The following is a 19,983-nucleotide window of genomic DNA, read 5'->3' as shown; positions in this document are numbered from 1 at the left end:
AAAAATATGGATTATCCATGAAGAATATTATTCATAAATGGACAAATCATATGGCTCTGATCTTGAAAGAGAATTGTCTCTGAAGAAATTATGCTACATGGTCTGACCTGTTGTGCCGACATCCAAGAGTCTAGACAAGCCTCTTCCTTGGTGCCTAGCAATTATAAAAAAAAAGTGTTGTGTCAAATTCCAAATAAAAAATGTTATGCGTTTCACTATTCTATTAAAATATGACATATTCATAATTAGAAAATTAAAACTATTCATATCCATAATTAGAAAATTCTATCCATAAAAAAAAGAAATTTTCAATATCAAATTAACCCTAATCAAATCATAACTATTCACAGTTAAAAATCTAAAAAAATTGTGATGTGGCCCTCCTTAAAATTTTTAAAAAGGTGAATTTCAATAAACAGCTCATATCTTTCAGTCATTTAGCACCAAACCCCCAAAAATATTTGCAACTATGAGAAAACCCCCCAAAACGCTTGATTTTTTGCACTTAACCTCTATAATGGCGTTACCCCATAATTTTACATTGACGAAATTGACCTTCAAGGCCAGTATATACCACTCAAATCATCCCTATTTGAAAGTTAACCCATAAAATTACGATCAATCTTAAAACATATAAAAATTACAAATAGCTTTAAAAATTTAAAAATCACAAACATGCAAACTTTTTTTGAAAGTTACAAAGAATCCCCTTTAGATTACTAATAATTATAGAAAACTTCCTGACAAATTAGGATATTGCAAACAAAGCCCCAAAAATTAAAAAATTACATATTTCCCCCTAAAAATCTAAAATTGTGAAAAAACCTAAAATATAAATATTTCTAAAAGGCTCTAAAAACTCAAAAACTATAACTAACCTGTAAAAAAATTATAAATTACAAATAATTCTTTAAAAAATTTAAAAACTACAAACAACCTCCCTAAAAAAATCTAAAAAGTACAGACAGCTACTTGAAAAATCCAAAATTTTCAAATAAATAGCTGAAAAATATGAGAATACAAAAAACTCCTTAAAAACTAAAAATGATAAATAGAACCCTGAAAAATCTAAAATTGCAAACAATTGGATTTGAAAATTATAAATAAAACCTTTAAACTAAAACATTACAAAAAATCGTAAAAAATATAAAAAAAACCCCTAAAATTTTAAAAATCGCAAACAATTCCCTGAAAAAACCGAAATTAGAAATAAACACCTTTAAAATCCGAAAACTATAGGCAACTAGTTAAAAATCTAAATATTACTAACCTCTGAAAATTTCTGAAAAATATAAAAATTTGTTATTGGAGTTTTCTGCCAAAACTGATTTGGGATTAAGTAACAACGTAAAACTTATGAGGTTTCCGCCAAAATTTATCGCGGGGTATTTCCATCATTTGACTACACATGAACTAATAATATTAATTTTGAGGGTTTTTTTGCCAAAAATTGTTTGGGTTTTATTGAGAGTTTCAAAGACGTTGAGGATTTAGTTCCAAACACCTAAACTGATTGAAGGTTTAGTGAAATTTATTCATATTTTAGTTTTGGATCTTTTTTGACCCCAAGTTGTATGTATTTTTAAGTTTGCCCCCAAATCATGATAATTGTAAGTTTACTCCGAGATTGTTTTGTTCCATGAACTTTACCTTTAACCTCAACTTAAGCAGATCCACCCGAGCTTGCACAGGAATAACATTTGTATTTTATGTGAGAAAGTTGATGCGAACTGTCCTGATCCAGCTGTTGAGTTAAAACTTGGAAAATGTTTATAAAAACTCATGAAAGCTAGTTTTCTCTTTAAAAATAAAATAAAAACTGAAAGCTAGTCGATCACAAGATGAAGGCACTGAGGAACATTAATGATTACTAGGAATGTGTTTGGCAAATTACCCTTTTAATCTGGTTAATTCCTTAACCAATCCAAATCTTACCTGGTTTTTGACGAACAATGTTTGAAAGAGAGAGAGAGAAGTTTGACAACAACACAGTCCTCATATTATGGGCCAAAGTGGACCATCAAAATAAAATCTAAGGTTAAATCTTACAGGGGGGTCTTTTGTCGAACAACTTAAGATTAGGGAGTCTAATAACTTAAAAAGGTTCAATATCATAAAAAAACCCCTTTTTTATTTTTTACGAAGGAAAATGGAGAGAAGGGAAATCAAGGGGGACAGGGATTAGCGTGTGGGACCCACGGGAGGTTGCTAGCAGTTGGGGATAAGTGACGATGACCGGTGCATCCGATCCTCCGTTGAAGGCGGGAAGGTGGCGCTCATGAAGTATTTTGTAGCTTCCAGTTTGAAACTTCAATGTTTTAGCTGTACCTTTGAATGTAACATGGCGAAATAAGGGAAGCTTCCTCCTGAGCTCATGAGACACTTCTCCTTAACGTGCAAGCAAGTTGCACATAAACTAGAATGTCACGGGGGAGCATGTGATGTTTCATGAATTTTCCGTGTTCTTATTAGAACCGAAGGGGGAAATCTAGATAGAGAATGTAAACTTTTCTAAAATACTTGCCGTTGAAATTGGTTTGAGTCGATGTGCATTCTAAAACGCGAAGTAAGATTCGGTCTATTCTGGTGTAAGGATCCTAATACCGAACTGATTTCACGAATAGCAACTTGGGTGTATTGGTATGTACCGGTCCCTCCACGATCACCTTGATCAAGTTCAGGTACTACGCGACCTCCTCGGTCTGACGTCGAGCTATGACCCGGCCTAAGACTTGTCAGCCAATTAAGGAGGGGAACTCAACAGTCTAGTCAGTTACACTCACTCAACTCATTGCACCATTAGCTAGTCTGTTTAATGAGTTCATCAAACAAATCATTTCAGAAGCCCAGGGGTCATGGTAGACCACTTAGGGGGACCATTTGGTCTGATAGAAGTAAGGGAAGTAGCCAGATTTATGAAGTAGGAAATAGTATAAGTTTTTTTTTTTTTTTGTTTCACGTATTTTTTTTAGTAGTGAAAATAGTACTTTTTATTCTTCGTTCCCTTTTTTATTTGGATAGCAATGAAAAATTATTAGGAAGTAACTAATAAATGAATATTAATAAGAAAAATAATTTATTTTCTAATTAATGTGCATTTTACCTATTTTCAGGCTACTTTCGAGTCTTGAGGGACGGAAAAATATTTAGGAAGTAGGGGTGATACGTATGCACCATATGTACGTTTGAAGAAGTATTTGAAGTAAGTTATTTAGAGAAATAAATATATTTTTTCGCTCATAAGTAGCAGAAGTCGCCTAATTCTTTCTTTACTTTAGCTACTTTGTAATTACTTTTGTGCAAACAAACAGACCCTTAAATAGTGTTGTCATGTTAGAAGCCTGACAATCATCCTCTAGCTCAAACTACGCTTTGAAATAGCCTGCCGTGCAGCCAGCGTCGCTGCCGATGGTTCGCCACGTCTGCGCACCGATGCGAACGTGCAAAGCGCACTTACAAAGCACTCATTGCCCTATCATAGCACCTCAGCCTGATTAGCCTTGAACCCGAGTCCGAGTTTAAACTTATGGATAATTATATTAGATTAAATGAGTTGAGACCTGACGAACAAGCCTTGAACCCGTGACATATGACTTATTTAAAAAGATCTTAGCCACTAAGCCATAATGTATATTTATTATAAAAATATATTATAATATATGTTGTTTGAAACTTAGCTCAGGTTTTGAAGAACTTTTTCTTTTTATTATTTAAAACTCTAACAATTCTACAGGTTAACTTTGATATCGATTTTATTTTTATCTCATGCATGGAAAACTTTGGGCGGAAGGAGATTCTTAGTATGTTACTCAAGCGGTCAAGTAGCGTGTTGAGCTTGGCAGTGCCATGATTTTGATAGAAGATATGCGTGCTAGGTTGAATTTTATGCAACACTAATTTATCACACATCAGATTCAAGATTACAAGTTTATGAGACGGACAAGCTTATGTCTGTAATTGAGAAAAAATATATCTAAATAAGTTAAAACATCATTAGTGAATGAGCTATTATTATATAATTAACATTTACTCTTAGCAATATTGTTATACCCCAAAAATCACAAATTTGATAAACTCTGAAAAATTGGCCATGTGACCAAAAGAAAGACCTCAATATGGACACAACCTGACCAACCAAGCTGATCCCTCTAACAATCCAAGTCTAAGTCGAAAGGCGTCTTCAAGTCAGAATCCACCATAGACAATTCAAGCTTGAGTCGAAAAGTGCCTTCAGGTCAGACTCCACCAGAAAGAACTAGTCTTAATGCTAAGAAAAAGAAATGTATGATAGCCTCGTCAGCACTACTCACATCAACTGCATGCGCTACCAGGCATGATGATGACTTCTCAGAATGCACGACCAGACCTTATAGTGACTCCTCGGATATTGCCCATACTCCTTCACCCTATCGCTATTACATTAAATACGATGAGAACGGCTCCTCAGGTTCGCTCTACCGACTGTCGACACGTGTAAAGCAAAAGTAAAACGTATAAGATCTGGACTATATATCTAAATACCGAACTAGATTCTGCATTTCTCTTCATACTACTTTTATCAATCATTGACTTGAGTGACAGGGAGCATGTTGGGAAAATTCTCCTCCGGGTATTTAGCGTCTACTATTCTGCAGATTTATTTCTCAAAGTTGTTTATCACCTATCAGAGAAGATCAAAGACCCATAAGCTTTTTCTCATATTACCCTAGTTACAAATTAACTTTAATGGCCTATTTGGATGGATGGTAGAGAGGAGGAGGGGAAAAAAATCTAATTTTAATTTTGTTTGGGAGTTCTATTTAGGAGGGTAGAGGAGGGGAATGGAGGGAAAATTTGAGTCAAAATCTTACACCCCAAAATGAGTGTAATGAAGAGGAAGGAAAGAGTAAAAGTCTTCCCCTTCCTTCCATTTCCTAAGGGCATCTCCAACCATGCCTCATTTCCCGCGTCATTTTGGTGCAACGATACTATTCCTTCTCCAACCATGCCCCATTTTCTGCGCCATTTTGGTGAAAATGAACAGTGCGACGTCATATTTGGCGTCGCACTGTTCATCGCTCTATTACTGTTCATCAAGTTATTTTTTACCGTATTTTATTTTCTGTTGTGTTCTTAAATGTAATATTTTGGTAATATCAATAATAAAAATAATAGAATAATATTTTATAATTTTACCCTAATAATATTAATTAATAAAATAATATTTTATTACAATATTTTATAATATTTTACCACAATAATATTTTATAATATTTTACCCTAATAATATCTTAATTAATTGTTGAAATAGTTAAAAATATAGGGAATAAAAAATAATAATATAAAAATAGATAAAAAAAATATACTGAGAATATTCTTTTTTGGTGCAAAAAATGATGTAGTAGGTTGGAGATGTATTACTGTTTGATGTGACTTTTGCATCATTTTAGTACAAAATTTGCATCATTTTGATGCGATGAGTTAGAGATGGTTTAAGTCATCTCCCAAACACACTGTAAGACATAAATAAATGTTAAATTCGACGTCATTAAGTATCAACACGGATACCAAGTTGTACAAAGTATGAACTTGGTCGACAGCGTAGCCGACCTCTCTGTATTTTATCAAGTTCGTTATCCACTGACACCTGTCCATTCCACAAACCCCAAACGCTCCCATCACAAACCGACACCTGTCCAGAAAAAGCCTCTATAAATACGAACTCAGAAGCTCCCTCATCCTCAATTTAAAATCTCAAAAAATCCAAAACAAAAAAAAAACAATGGCGTCATCAATCTTCTCTCCATCCTTCTCCCCTTCCAAATTCCCATCGACCCATCAACCCCGAACCCGATTCAGACCCGCATCCGCTAAGAAAAACCCAAGCGGGTCGGATTTCGGGAGCGGGTTCGGGTTGGTTGACGAGAGCATGATCGTGCTCCGAAAGCGGATCCACGACATGGAAGTCGCCGAGAGGAACTACGAGCCTCCATCGAACTGGACCCAATGGGAGAAGGAGTATTACATGAGGTACGGGGCTGACGTTTGCGGGTTCGCGGGTTTGGTTCAGGCGTTTTTGTTGAGTACCCGACCCGGTTTGGGTATTGGGTTGATGGTTTTGATGGCGATGAGCGTGCCCACGTCGGCGGTTTGGGTTGGGGTCCAGTTGGTGCATGCGGTGAGGACGGCGGGTGGGTTTGGAGGGTGAGAATGTGGGTGCACAGTAATGGGTGCGTTTCAACTGTGTGCACATATTATATAGGTTCGATATTTGTGTTATAGGGTATTGCAAATATTATTAATCTTTTAGGGGAAGTTCTTTTATTAGTGTGAAGATTGTAATTTTTTCAGAAGGAAAAAGGTTGTCGACAGTGATGTTGTATGCCTGGTTAATTTGGTTGATAAAATTGAGAAAGTCAGAATCAAACTTTTTGCCTGTCGAGCGCTGCAAAACCATTACTTTTTGGATCAGATCTTATCAAATTCTAGTTGCAATTAAGTAAAAAATATCAATTAAACTTAGCAATATAGGCATTCATTTATAAAGTACACGCCATGATAATAGGAAATAGAATCCACTCTTCTATACTTATAAGAGGATCCAAAGAACTACTGTTCTTGCTACAGTAAGTGCTACCGTGAATTGTTGTAGCATGAACAGAAAACTAGATCGGGCTCTTCCCGCTCGAATTTACTGTTCATACTACAGTAATTTAGCATAAATAGTAATCCGGTTTGAACATCTATAATTGAAGCTACTATTTATTCTGCAGTACTTTACTGTATTATAAACAGTAAAACAAATTAAATGTATTAAAATGTGGATTCTCCTTCAAGTATAGAGGAGTAGATATGTTTTCTAAATCAAATGTATTAAAACTAAGATCATTCTTTAAGTATATAGGGGTAGATATAATTTTTAATTTTAAGCGTACAATAATTAAATCAAATGTGCTCAAATTTAGATGAAGGCTAGTTCAAAATGCGGTGCTTAAAAAAAAGGGGACCGTACTTTGCACGGTGTGCACACTAGTTTATTTAAATCTACAATTGGCCTATGAAGAAATTAAAAAAAAATCAAAATTAGTGCTAAATTTCACTATAATATGTATACATAAAAAAATCAAAAATCAAAAATCTTATGGAGGCATTTGCCCATACTGGATTGTATGTGGCTTAGTGGCTACACCACTATTCTCGTCGATTATTTCTGAGTTTCCCAATTAACGCTTTGACGAGTATGTTAATAATTGAGGATACTGGCAAATTAAAGAGCTTACCCAATCATGGTTTTAGGATCTAATATAAAATCTAACCGTGGAACCAATTTGCATGATCCAAGATTCGTGGGAGGTGCGAGCAATTTTGAAGATTTGAGTGACTAATATGGAATTAATTATTGAGGATTTGAAGGACAATTTGAAAGACTAATGTCTAAATAACCCGTTTTATAATTAACAATCCCCCCTTTTTCCTTTTCTTTTCCTTTTTATTTTCCATCACTTCCATTGATATCTGTAGAGGTTTTAATTATAAGGGAAGTGAATGTTGCGTGGCATGCTACATGGTTTCTTCTGAGGCTTTATAAAGAAAGTGATTTATGGGCACCATGCTAAACGGCGAGACTCATTCTCACGCTTTCAAGCATTAGTTTTATTTAAATAAACAACTGAAGTACATAAAGACTATTCTACTTTTATACCTTTATTATTTCACTTTTGTCCGACTAACAATAATAAATCCTATCCTATTAGACATTTCGAGGCAAACAAGGGGTGTATGAGATAGTTTGGGCATCTCACTTCCTTCTATTTTGCGCACAATCCTTTACGTGTTTCCAATAGAAATCTTCAACTAAACACCCCACACCCATAACTAACAGTTACAATAAATTTTTAAAAAAAATGTCTATGCAAAACTTGCTTGAATGTGAAGAGAACACTCGCATGGTTTCACTCTTTTTTTTACTTTCATTCTCATTTTCGTCTGGACAAGAATAAACCCTATCAAAACTCCATGTACGACGCAGGCATTAATTTCGAGCAAATAAGGGGTGTACAGGACAGTTTAGACATTTCACTTCCTCTCATTTCGTTCAAAACCTTTCAGATTTTTCTTACAGGATTCCTACTCCAACTAAACACACTATAAGCATAACCAACAGTTGCAATAAATATTAAAAAAAATGTTTATGCAACTTGCCTCAACTTGAAGAGAACATTCCCTCCATTCCACTTTTATACTTTCATTCTCACTTCACCTAAACAAACAAGAATAAATCCTATTAGAACTCCATATAAACACCCGAGAAGCATAACAAGCAGTTGCAATAAATATGAAAAAATGTCTATACAACTTGCTTAAACGCTCCCCACGACCTCAAAAGGAAACTTCCCTTCTTTATAAGTTTCGTATAAAAAAAACACTAACTTTCTTTATTTAAAAAAAAAAGGAAAATTAGAAGCTGCCTCTGTACTTCGTGGCCACAAATTTCTTCCTCCATTTCAGGATCAGATGAACCTGTCACGGTCGCCTCACCGGAACTTAACTGTCACCCAAATCCCTACCGTGGGCTCCACACGCTAACCCTCCAGTTTCCAGAATTATCCCGAACGGAAAGGCCAAATTTTACATAAACTCCCCTGTCTTTTGGCTGGTTTTGAGATAAACCCTCTGTAACTTAAAAAAATGCCACTTAACCCCCTTAATGTTTAGACGTGCTGCAAAACCCCCAGACGTTTGCCACTTTTTCAACGAAGAAAAGGTAAAAAGCAACACGCCTCTCTCCTTTCACTTGCCGATGGAGGATCTCTATCTTAGTACCCCCAAAGGTTTCGTTATCACTTTCAGCTCTACTGTCCTTAGCTACCTACAGCTTTGATTATAAAAGTTAATTTGTAAATCTTCACTATGAGGTTATTTGGTTCATTTTCTAGAAACTCAAGTTTGAGAGATTACTCATGGAAAATAGATTGTGAGACTCACTTTCATATTTTCAAGCCCATTTCATGATTTTTTAGGAGGAAATGAGTTTCCTTAAATATGGGATGCATGACACTATTATCTTACTAGTGGGTGAGTCTCACATGCACAATATCTCTTTTTTTTCCTCTCTCAACCAAACACAAGAAAAGGAAATCAAACACATTCACATGAGTATGTCAGGTGTTTTAATTTCATTGTCTTAGTTTTTTCAGCCAACCAAACAGTCACTATAATGAAACTTTTTAAAAAAGTTATAATAATTAATGATCATGACTTTTGAGGAATAATGAGGACACTCTTATCATGGATGTTGCCACTAATTTAGAAGGCTACTATAGTTAAGCATGCGATGATCATTTCCCAAAAAGATGGATAAGGATAAAGACAAAAGTTGAGGAGGCTAGTCTAGTCAGTGGCGCAACTATTTATTCTACTACACATAGTTTCTTTCTTTTTTTTTAATAACAATTCTACTACACAAAGTGTTGAAAACATAACATACAACGAGGTAGAATATGCATATCATGACTAAATAAAATTAATCAAAAATTAGAAGAATATCTGAAACACTTTCTAAATTTATTCAAATAATCTATCCCAAAATAATTCTGAAATAGCTCCCTCAAGAGAAAAAAACATCCAATTAAAATCCACTCGCCATCGAAGAGGAGCAATACTAAAAGATAGATTCCTAAAATTTTATTTCTATTCTGTTATTTACTTATTCTCATAAGGCTACATGTGAATCTTATTTATAGGATTAAACTTGCCTTATAGATTTTAATTTTAAACAATTCTTAATTGTTCACAACTCTTTTCTATTACAATTAAAGATAGGATATTCTTTCCATCATAATTAAAGATAAAATACTCTTTTCATAACAATTAATGATAGAAATAGAATTATATTGCATGTATACCTTTTCTAATGATATTAGTGAGACTAAGTAGGTCTTATATCTAGAACCAATTATTAATCAATTAAACAATTTTAATTTAACAATTAAATTCCTATCTGACCAACTGTCATAAAAGCTCTTCCATAATATGGGATTAATTATTTATAAATAATATTTTACATTCAGTCCCCTTCAATATGATTTATTTTAGGCAACTATTTTGAGCAGGACAGTTCACCTCTTTGCTCAAGACTAAATTGTAATTCCCATAAACATAAATAAAAATCATTTCAAAGCATCAAAATATTTATTTTTATAAAAAACAAATTTTAAAAAATATTTTTCAAAACCTCCTGCCAACATGAGTTTAATAACTTCATAAGAATGCGTAATAAATTAACTCATCGTAATGAGACCTATCTAAATATCCATCATTTCTCTAGATGAAATATAGCAACTCAACATTTTCAGGTTGTGTAGCGCTTGCTAAACAAACTTAACTATCACATCGAAACATACTAAATTATCAGATAGGAAATGACGATCTCATCAAGTCAAATGGACCATGTAACAATTTGAATTTTCTGTCTCTTAGGTGACTCATCCTAAAGAATTCATATGCGGTTTAGTGCTACACACATCATAATGTGTGCTTATGACATACACCCAGGGAATCCTCATTCCCGTTAGTTGAGAGCCAACGCCACATGTAACATGTCAATGTCATGCATAATAACCTGCTATAATAAAGTTATTCTTTACTAGTTATAAGTTAAGCATAAGTTTAAGAAATCTCTAAGTTAGATCACATCTCAAAGCAACTGGCACATCACAATACATGATCTAACTAAATAATTTCTAAGGATATATAACAATTATAAAAAATTATACCCAAATTACATGTGCAACAATTAAATCTATTAATATTATAAGAATATGACATAATTTACATTAGACGTTCAAGTACATATTATTACTATCCCAGCACACAGTTATATAGATGAGTATTATACTATATTCAATCTCTTATGTTCGGTAAAATTTGAAATCTATAAAATAGAAACTATCCTCATCATTTTTTTCACAACGAGGAAAATTTGGTTACAGGACTCCTACGCCTAAGAGAGAGCCTATGTTCAACTATCACACTATCATGAGGAGTCAACATTTTCATGAAAACCCTAGAAATTGGGATGCACCTCATATTCATCCCAATTCCACAAAAACCGACAATGATATTCAAATTTGGGACCGTTGAGTAGGGAGCAAACCCACCCAAGCATCTTGATTGTTAGACCCTAGAGGAGGTGATTAGGGTCTTATGCTAATCTAATCCGATTATATGCTAATAAAAATTAATTAACAAGTTATCCTAGCAAGTAGGGTCTTATGCTAATCTAATCCGATTATATGCTAATAAAAATTAATTAACAAGTTATCCTAGCAAGTATGAAATATAACAACTATATAAGCTAGGATAAGCAATATGAACAATGAGATGTATCCTATATGATGAATATATATATGCAAGGATATATAAACTAACACAAGATGATATATCCTATCAAGGAGATATACAATATGATATATGTATATGCAAGGATATAAAACTAACACAAGGGGAAAACAATATGAACTAGATAGTGGATCATATAAATAATGAGCTAATGACAATGGCGACAAGAAATATAAACACAAGTATAAATAAACGCCAAAGCACACTCAAACACAAGATATGATCACGGAGTTCGGACCTTCCGTCCTACGTCTCCGCTCCCCACTCCCGGGGAGAAATCCACTATCACAACCGGTTTTCTACGTTCACCCGAACAACGTTTACACCTCACACTCGGTTTTCTAGTTCACCGAAAACTTCACAACAACACACTATTGTAATCCCACTCTACACCCACTAAGTGTTGAACTAGACGTGTCTCCCTCAAGTACTCGGTTACAACCTCTCCCTAGGTTCGTCAACCAACGCCACTCCTCTTGGGACGATCCCCGACTCTCGCCACACACTTCTCTCGGTGTACAAGTGTATTACAAAGTGAATCTCACAATAAGGCTCAATTACAATAATTGATTGTTCTCAACTATGGATGAGAACACAATGAAAGCTCACACTCAATGTTACAACCTCTCACCAACCCACAATATATTATGAATGCAAATACAATAAGCTCAAGTGGGTGTGTGTAACAATGAGATAAAATAAAATCTAACTCAAATAGCAAACTAGCAATAATAAAAATATGAAAATCAATAATGAAATTGTTAGAGAAAAGAGTTAGAAAACTTCTCTATGAACACAAAGAAGAGGATGAAGAAGATTGAGAATGAATCCCTCAATCTGCATTGAAAAACTTCATCCTTTGTAAACAGAAACCCAAACTTAAACAAACAGTAAAAACCTTAAACCCTTGTTTAAAAACTTTTCTGTAAACAGAAACCCAAACTTAAACAAACAGTAAAAACCTTAAACCCTTGTTTAAAAACTTTTCTTGGCTCTGATAACTGAGATCAAAGAGGGTATTTATAACCTCCAAAACCTCAGCCAACAACCCCAAGCAAAAGATAAAAACAGCCCCAGAAAATCAGCTCAGAAAAATAGCCGTTGGGAACCAACGGATATATTGACGGTCGACCGGAAATTCCTACGGTCGACCGATGGAGCTCTCGGTCGACCAGACCGGTCGACCGACAAACTCTCTGCTGTCCACTGACAGCTGAACATATGAGCGGTCGACCGGATCGGTCGACCGAAAACTGATACATGAAAATTTGATTTTGAAAACTGTTTCTGATTTTAAAACTCTGTTTAAAAATATCAAATAAATTCCAAAAAATAAAAAACTTTGGGGAATGATTATAGACATGATAATAAATATGCTACAATGACTGGTTTCTAAAAAGGACTTCCCAAATGAAAAATATCATCATTTTGCAAAATAGTCCAAAACACGAAAATGTAAACTTATGAATTTTGACATTTAGACTAAACCATGTTTTGAAACTCTGCACAATGATTATATAGACTTAATAAAATATGTATATGATTATTGTTAAATCCAAAAACTAAGAATATAGAATTTTCATAAAATTGCATATTCTATGCAATGTTTTCAAAAACACAATAGTAAATATGAAATATGTGATTTCATATTATAAACATGAAAACCCAAAACCATGCATGTATATATATATATATGACTATATATATGCATAGAAACTAAAACTTATAACTATATATATATACGAAAAAACCAATAAATGTGTGTGTATATGATATTGAGCTTAGAGTATCTAACACACATAATATAAAATCTAAACTAAATTACTCAAGTTTGATCTTGACCTTCATTGAGCTCAACTTGGTACATGTTGCGGATGAAGCTAAACTTGGATCTTGAACTTGAATTGTACGATGCTTCACTCCACAATTCCGCCAACCTCCTCTTGATATGATCGTGTAGGCTCAATCCATCCAACCTCCAACTACGTTGTTTGTTTATAATAAATAAGAAAACACAAATACTAGAAAAATAACATTAGTGGTAAATTGTTTGTTAAACATCATCAAAACAAGAGGGCCAACATAATATAAAATCTTATGTTAGTCTATATTATAATATTAACTAATATAATAGGATATAGTATATTAGTTAATACAAAATATATTATAACATATGTGTGTTATTTCATATATGATATTATTATAATATAATATACACGCATGGAAATAGTCAAACTAGTATTGACCAAGAAACTCAAAATGGTTTTTTCAAAACACTTAGAGAAAAAACACAATGTCATAATGTTTCTTTAGAGAAACACCGTAAAAGAACTCATAATGGTATCAAAAAGCATCCTAAAAAAAATGACAATCATTTGTGCTTCCTTTAAGAAATTGATTGAATTTGAATATAAATTAGCTCATAGGATTACGTGTGCGTGTATACATCTAGTGTGTGTGAAAGTGAGAAAGTTATTATCCTAACAACTTTTTTCTTTACGGCAATGATCTTTTTGCCTTTGATAATAATGTCTTGTTTGTCATTGGCGAAGATTGCATTTTTCTTATGATGTATACATGATGGAAAATATCCACCTTACATTATATTCTAAAAAAAGAGTTTGTAAACATTTAAGGATAAATTAAAGATATGTTAGGACTTTATAATAAATATTCAGTCTTTGGAGGCAATAATTTCTTAGTAAGGCTAAAAGAAAAAGGCTAAATGGATAAGATAATGGAGAAAGCACAAGCTTATAGATTCTATTTAGTCATAATTGAGAAGCGGAGCTTGTTCCGTTTTCTTATAATAACTATCACTATCAGCTTGAACCCAATAACTTATTGATGTAATTACTCAAGCGGCTCCTTCCATCAACCAAAGATTATCCTTCCAAATAAAAATAATATTATTAATATTTCAGAGCTGTGGATCAAGCTTTTATTTTCATACACACTTAGTTGTATCATTAATAACATTAGCTGCCTGCATGGCATTTTTTTTCGTTTTGCCTGTGAATATTTTTCTTCCATTCAATTCTCATGTAATCTTCTCAAAGAGTTAAATTTAAATTTAAAAACTGTCATAGTGCAGATTTAAACAAACTTCAGTGGCTTAATTCTCCCAAGAAAATTGAAAAGAAAAGGTTCAAAATGAAAGAGGCTCAGTCGGCAAATAAAAATAGTCAACTGGTCACACTCATAAAATTATCCAAAAAGATATTTATATCGTTCTGTGTCGTATCAGCATCAAGCTACAGTGTTGTTAATAAACACCATTAATCCCTTCAAATTCTTAGCCCCTAAGTTAACGTGTATACTATGCAAGTATCACTATTACTTGCCTCAGTTTGCTTTCGCAACTGAAACCGTCTAAACTAAAAATGCAGTTGTAATTTAATTATGGAAAGGTTGGAAGTTACTCATTCTTTGATTATATTTATCTATATGATCTTTTTTGTTATATTTTGATTATTTTCATATGTTTAATATACATCGATGCATATGCTATCAATAATAGTCATCCAGTAGTTAAATTTATCGAAGCTCTACTTTATCGTTAAATAATTTAATTTGTCGAAACATATTCCACAATGACAAAAAATTTAAACTTCAGAGAAGATACTTATATCACCCACCGCATTGACATAAACAGTTGTGAGATTTTCAATATAGCTCCCATGACATTGGTTTGATCCCGGGCTAGATCATATAATAATAATAATAAAATACTTATATCTTGGATAAAAAGAAGGGTGACATATAACAAAAGCTTATTTACATTTGTGGACTCTTTTTCAATGATTAATCCACTTAAGAGTTTGATTCGAAATATAATGAACATGAAATGAAAAATCAAAGAAACATAACTGTAAAGATCACAACTGATTCATTTACTTTTATTTGTTACAAAACAATAGTTTTAAATAACTAGATAGAAAACCCAGTTAACAATAACTAGCTTAATTAGTCTTTTCTTTAAAATATCCATACAAATAGTAGTTTTAATGACGAGTAATTAACAACGTGCACAAAGAAAAACAATCGTTATACAGAAGGAACGGGCATGCGGTCAAGATGATTATTTTTATTTTAATAATAAAGAATTAGTTGAACAACAAACACAAATGAAGTCGGCTATATTTTAGTAGGTAGATTAACATCTCATAGAAGGAATAAAATGTCCACAAAGTTTTGTCACAAATGCCCCCCTTAACTTTCAATATGTCACAAACCCCTTTTAAGTTTTGGCATAAACCACCAAGTCAGCACTGTTATCAGGGTTTTCTAGGAAAACGTCTAAGCTGAAGGGGCAAAACTTTTTTTGGCGAGAAATACTCAGAACTTAAGGGCAGTTTTGTGAAATTTACCTCTCATTTTGTAATGCAAATCTAGAAGTCAAAGGTACTGTTTGGCAACAAGAGATTGTGTCTTATCTAAGAGATTGTGTCTTATTGACTTGGTTAATAAGCTAGTAAAGCTGTTTGGTGACAAAAAATAGGAGAAGATTATTTTGGAGATTGTGTTTTTTGCAAGTAGCTTTTGGGAAGCTACCTCAAGTAGCGTTTGTCTTTGGGAAGGAACTGTCAATTTTTTTCTTCCGTTTTTGCCCCTAATAATTCTAATTTTATATCAATAATATTACATGTTTTTTTAGTCATTTAACAAATTTAATCTAGTTGTACAATTACTTTTACCAAACAGCTCTAGTCAATCAGCTAGCTACACATCTATCAGCTTTCAGCTACAATTTCAGAGCTTTCAGCTAGCTTAACAGCTTTCAGCTATAATCTCGCAGCTTTCAGCTAGTTTTACCAAACAGAACCAAAATCTTCAATATAGGAGATTTTATAATAACATACAATATTATAGTAGAATAATGATGTTTACGAGTCTCTTTTTATTCTTTTGCGTTCCTAGTAATAACATATATATGTTACTGTCATAAATAGTTCTTTTCCCATGCACACTTGTTATATCTAGTCTTTTTCAAGAAACGAACTGCAGCTTAGGTTTCAATGGTTAATAATAATTAAAACACAGTTGCAGATAAAACTAATTAACTAGAATTATATTGCACGTGAAACTTGAACTTATTGCCCTTGATAGGAACGTTATTTATAAATAAAGACAATTCCATAAATTTCGACTTTTGGTACTATGAACCCAGCTAATCTAATGAGAAAAGCTAAAACTTTTTATTAAATAAAATGTTAAATTTTGAATTCATCATATTTATCTCTTTCACCATCAACTATATATGAATAAAGTATCCCAAATAGATTCAATGACTATTTGGTTTGCTGTATCTGGACGCGTACGCGATTTGTTAGGTTAAATGATTACTATCAAACCAACTGAATAATAAAACCAAATAAAGAAAACTTAATTATGCTAGTTGACAAGACATGTTGCTAGCTATAGCTTTTCCTCATATTTAGCAAAGAATACAAAACATGAACCCATATAAATAAGAGGCCAGAGGGACCAAATTCTCTCCATGTAACCAATTAAATTGAAAATGAACACAACTCCTAGTTCCTTCTCTTCTTCTCTTCTCTACTCCAAGCTCCCCATAAACCCGACCCGTTATCATACCGGATCCAAGAGACTCTACCGCCGGAAGACCCCGTTGAGGGTCCGTTCAGTTTCAAAACCAGACGGATACGAGTACGGACATGATTACGGTCGCAGTTCGGTTGACGAGAACATGATAGTTCTACGGAAGCGGATCGAGGAGATGCGGGCGGTCGAAAGCATGGACCCGGATCCGCCTGAGGAGTGGACCGAGTGGGGGGAAGAGGACTGTTATGAGAGCTGTTACGGGTCGGATGTTTGCCAAGCAGTCGGGTTGGTCCAAATGCTTGCGATGAGCGTGAGGCCAGGCGTCGCCTTGGGATTGGTCGGTTTGATGCTTCTGAGTGTGCCAACTTCTGTGATTTTGTTTGGGTTTCATTTGGGCCAGGCCTTGAAGGTTCTTGTTAGCTGATATTTGTTTTAAGATGGAAGTTTGATATGGAAATTTTGATTTTTGACCAGTGGAATTTTTCTTGAAATTTCTAGTTATTGTTAGTGGCAACATTTCGTAGTGGGGTGATTAAATTTGATTTTGCTTTCGATATTGGAAGGATTTTTTTTTTAAATCATTAATTGTTTGTGTTGATGATTGTGGCCATCAATCTGTGATCATCATATAGAGGCATACTTGGCCTCAAGAGAGAAAGAAACGATATAGAGGCAATTAAGTACGGTCAGTATATAATATCAGTGCAATCATTAATATTGTATCGATACAATTGTGAACTATAAACCTATATCGAACGCTTATCACAGTCTTCTTACATATATGGATTTCTGTAGAGGGCCCTCTCATAGGATTGTTTCGCTCTAGAGAGGGGTAAAAGCTAAATTTTTTTGACAGATGTCTGTGAATAACATCATTTTATGTTAAATTAGTACGATATTTTCTGGTGTCAAGAGTATTCTCGGCATATAATTATTTTTCAACCAAACCACCCCAAAGTTTGCGTTGTCCGACAATACTCTTAAATTTTAAGATATTCCCAAATGACCCCAACGTCGTTGTTAATAGCTTAATCTTAAGAGTGATGTTTTGTTTTTGTTACAAAAATTATTAAAATAATTATTAGGAGGGTCTCGGGCAAAATCTTAGGGAAGTATTATGGACCACTTAAAGCTCGCTACGCGGTTTGGTGGGAAGAAAAAAAATATCAGGGGGTTAAGTACAATTTAACCATCTTTTTAGGGTAACACCCGTGAACTTTGTAGGATTTTGCAGAAAGCCTCATGAACTTTATAAATGAAGAAAAGCCCAAAGTTTTTGAGTTTGTACTGATACCTTCTAAAATATACGAATACAACATAAACAAGGTCAACTTCTTATTCTCAATACTGCAACATAGTTGATATTCTTAAATTTAGTTCCTCTAACTATTACACCAGAACTCCAAAAGGTGAGGGTCGAGAATTATAGTTTTATATTAATTCTAACGTGCCCCCGCAGGTTGAACACCCTTTTTTTATGGGCTAAAATCTGTAATCACGCAGTGGTGTCAATTTTTAGAAAATCCGCTTAAAATTCGTAGTCGGTGGGATTTGAACCTAGGTTTCTCTGATACCATCTTAAATTTAGTTCTTCTAACCATTACACCAAAACTCCAAAGTTATGATGAGGATCGAGAATTATAGTTTTATATTAATTCCAACAGTTACATCCTACTCCAACCTGAATGCTCATCATTCATTTTATTTTCGTTACAAGCTTTGCTTTGCCATAATTCAAATTATTGTTCTCACTAGCTAGTTAACATCATTTATGAGTTTGTGCGACAGTTCATAAGGGTTACCTATAGTTTTGAAAATTTTAGAGAGCATTTTCTAGTTTATAAAATGAATAGGGATTTTGTACAAAATCCTCCAAATTTAATCAGACTTGGTGAAATTTACCCATCCTTTTATTCAAAAGAAGGACATGGATACCTTTCTGAATACTTTTCTACACTTCACTGAAATGTCCATACATTGAACTTAATTAACTAAGATAAAATTTTCCAAGCTAGTAACTTAAACTCTAATAAAGGGTTGAAATCCTTGATGGATAACTTCTCATTTACTTTTATCATAAAATTACAGCTGGGGAATAACTTCCTTTACGCAATGGAACTGGATAGAGTCAAGCAATCGAGCTTCACATGGCAAGCTTGAAGCTTTTAAGTAAGGTGCATGAATCTATACCAATTCCAAACTTCAAATTGTTACCAACTTGGTCATTGTATTGTTCGATTCACACCCCCCCAATTGCATTCAACTTGTTAACTTATCCAATTTGCTTACTCAAGTTGTCATTTGAACTCGATTTTCGTATAAACTCAAGTTGTCAGCCTGCTCATTGTAATTTCATAGATCCAGAGGGTCGAGACATTCTGATCTAATGAAGTTATTGTTCAAATACGAGGAGTCATAACAACTCCGCAATTGTCAGCGTGTAAAAGGCAAAAATATGCGATTAAAAAACCGACCTTAATAAATTATACCGGTAAATCAACATCAATCGTTATATCGTCCTTTTAAAATAAATGATCCATAATACGACTAATTGTCCGGAATATGACTCCGCCTAGTTGAATTTGGCATCAAATAATATCGTGTTTTTTTTTTTTTTTTCTGGTTACTGTCACGTGACAACTGACTAGCACCCGAAGTCACGATATGTGCGGTGCGTAACTAATCTTATCCGCAGATATTCGCATCGCCCACTAATTAACACAGTGAATTAGTGGCGAACAAAGAATATTTGTACGTAATTTGCGTTCCTAAGTTCTGTGAAGAAACATATCTTGTTTCAGAGGTGCATGTACATGCTATCCAATCTGTGCATAGTGTTTGCGGAAGGCAACTGTTTTATTTGGCTCCGCAGTTCGTCATCTTCTTGATGAGCTACTTTTGGTGTAAAGCTAAACTTTTTACACACCTACAGTATTCTTCTTGTCGGATTCTAATCGTCTCCGAGTAGGTGATAATTGGGGAGGGTCCAATTATCATTACCGTTTATTCCAATTCCAAGAGACGGGATGTGGGCATGAA

The sequence above is a fragment of the Asparagus officinalis genome, chromosome 1 (genome assembly GCF_001876935.1).
Source record: "Asparagus officinalis chromosome 1, Aspof.V1, whole genome shotgun sequence".
NCBI lineage: Eukaryota > Viridiplantae > Streptophyta > Magnoliopsida > Asparagales > Asparagaceae > Asparagus > Asparagus officinalis.
Note: the sequence above shows the minus strand (reverse complement) of the source record.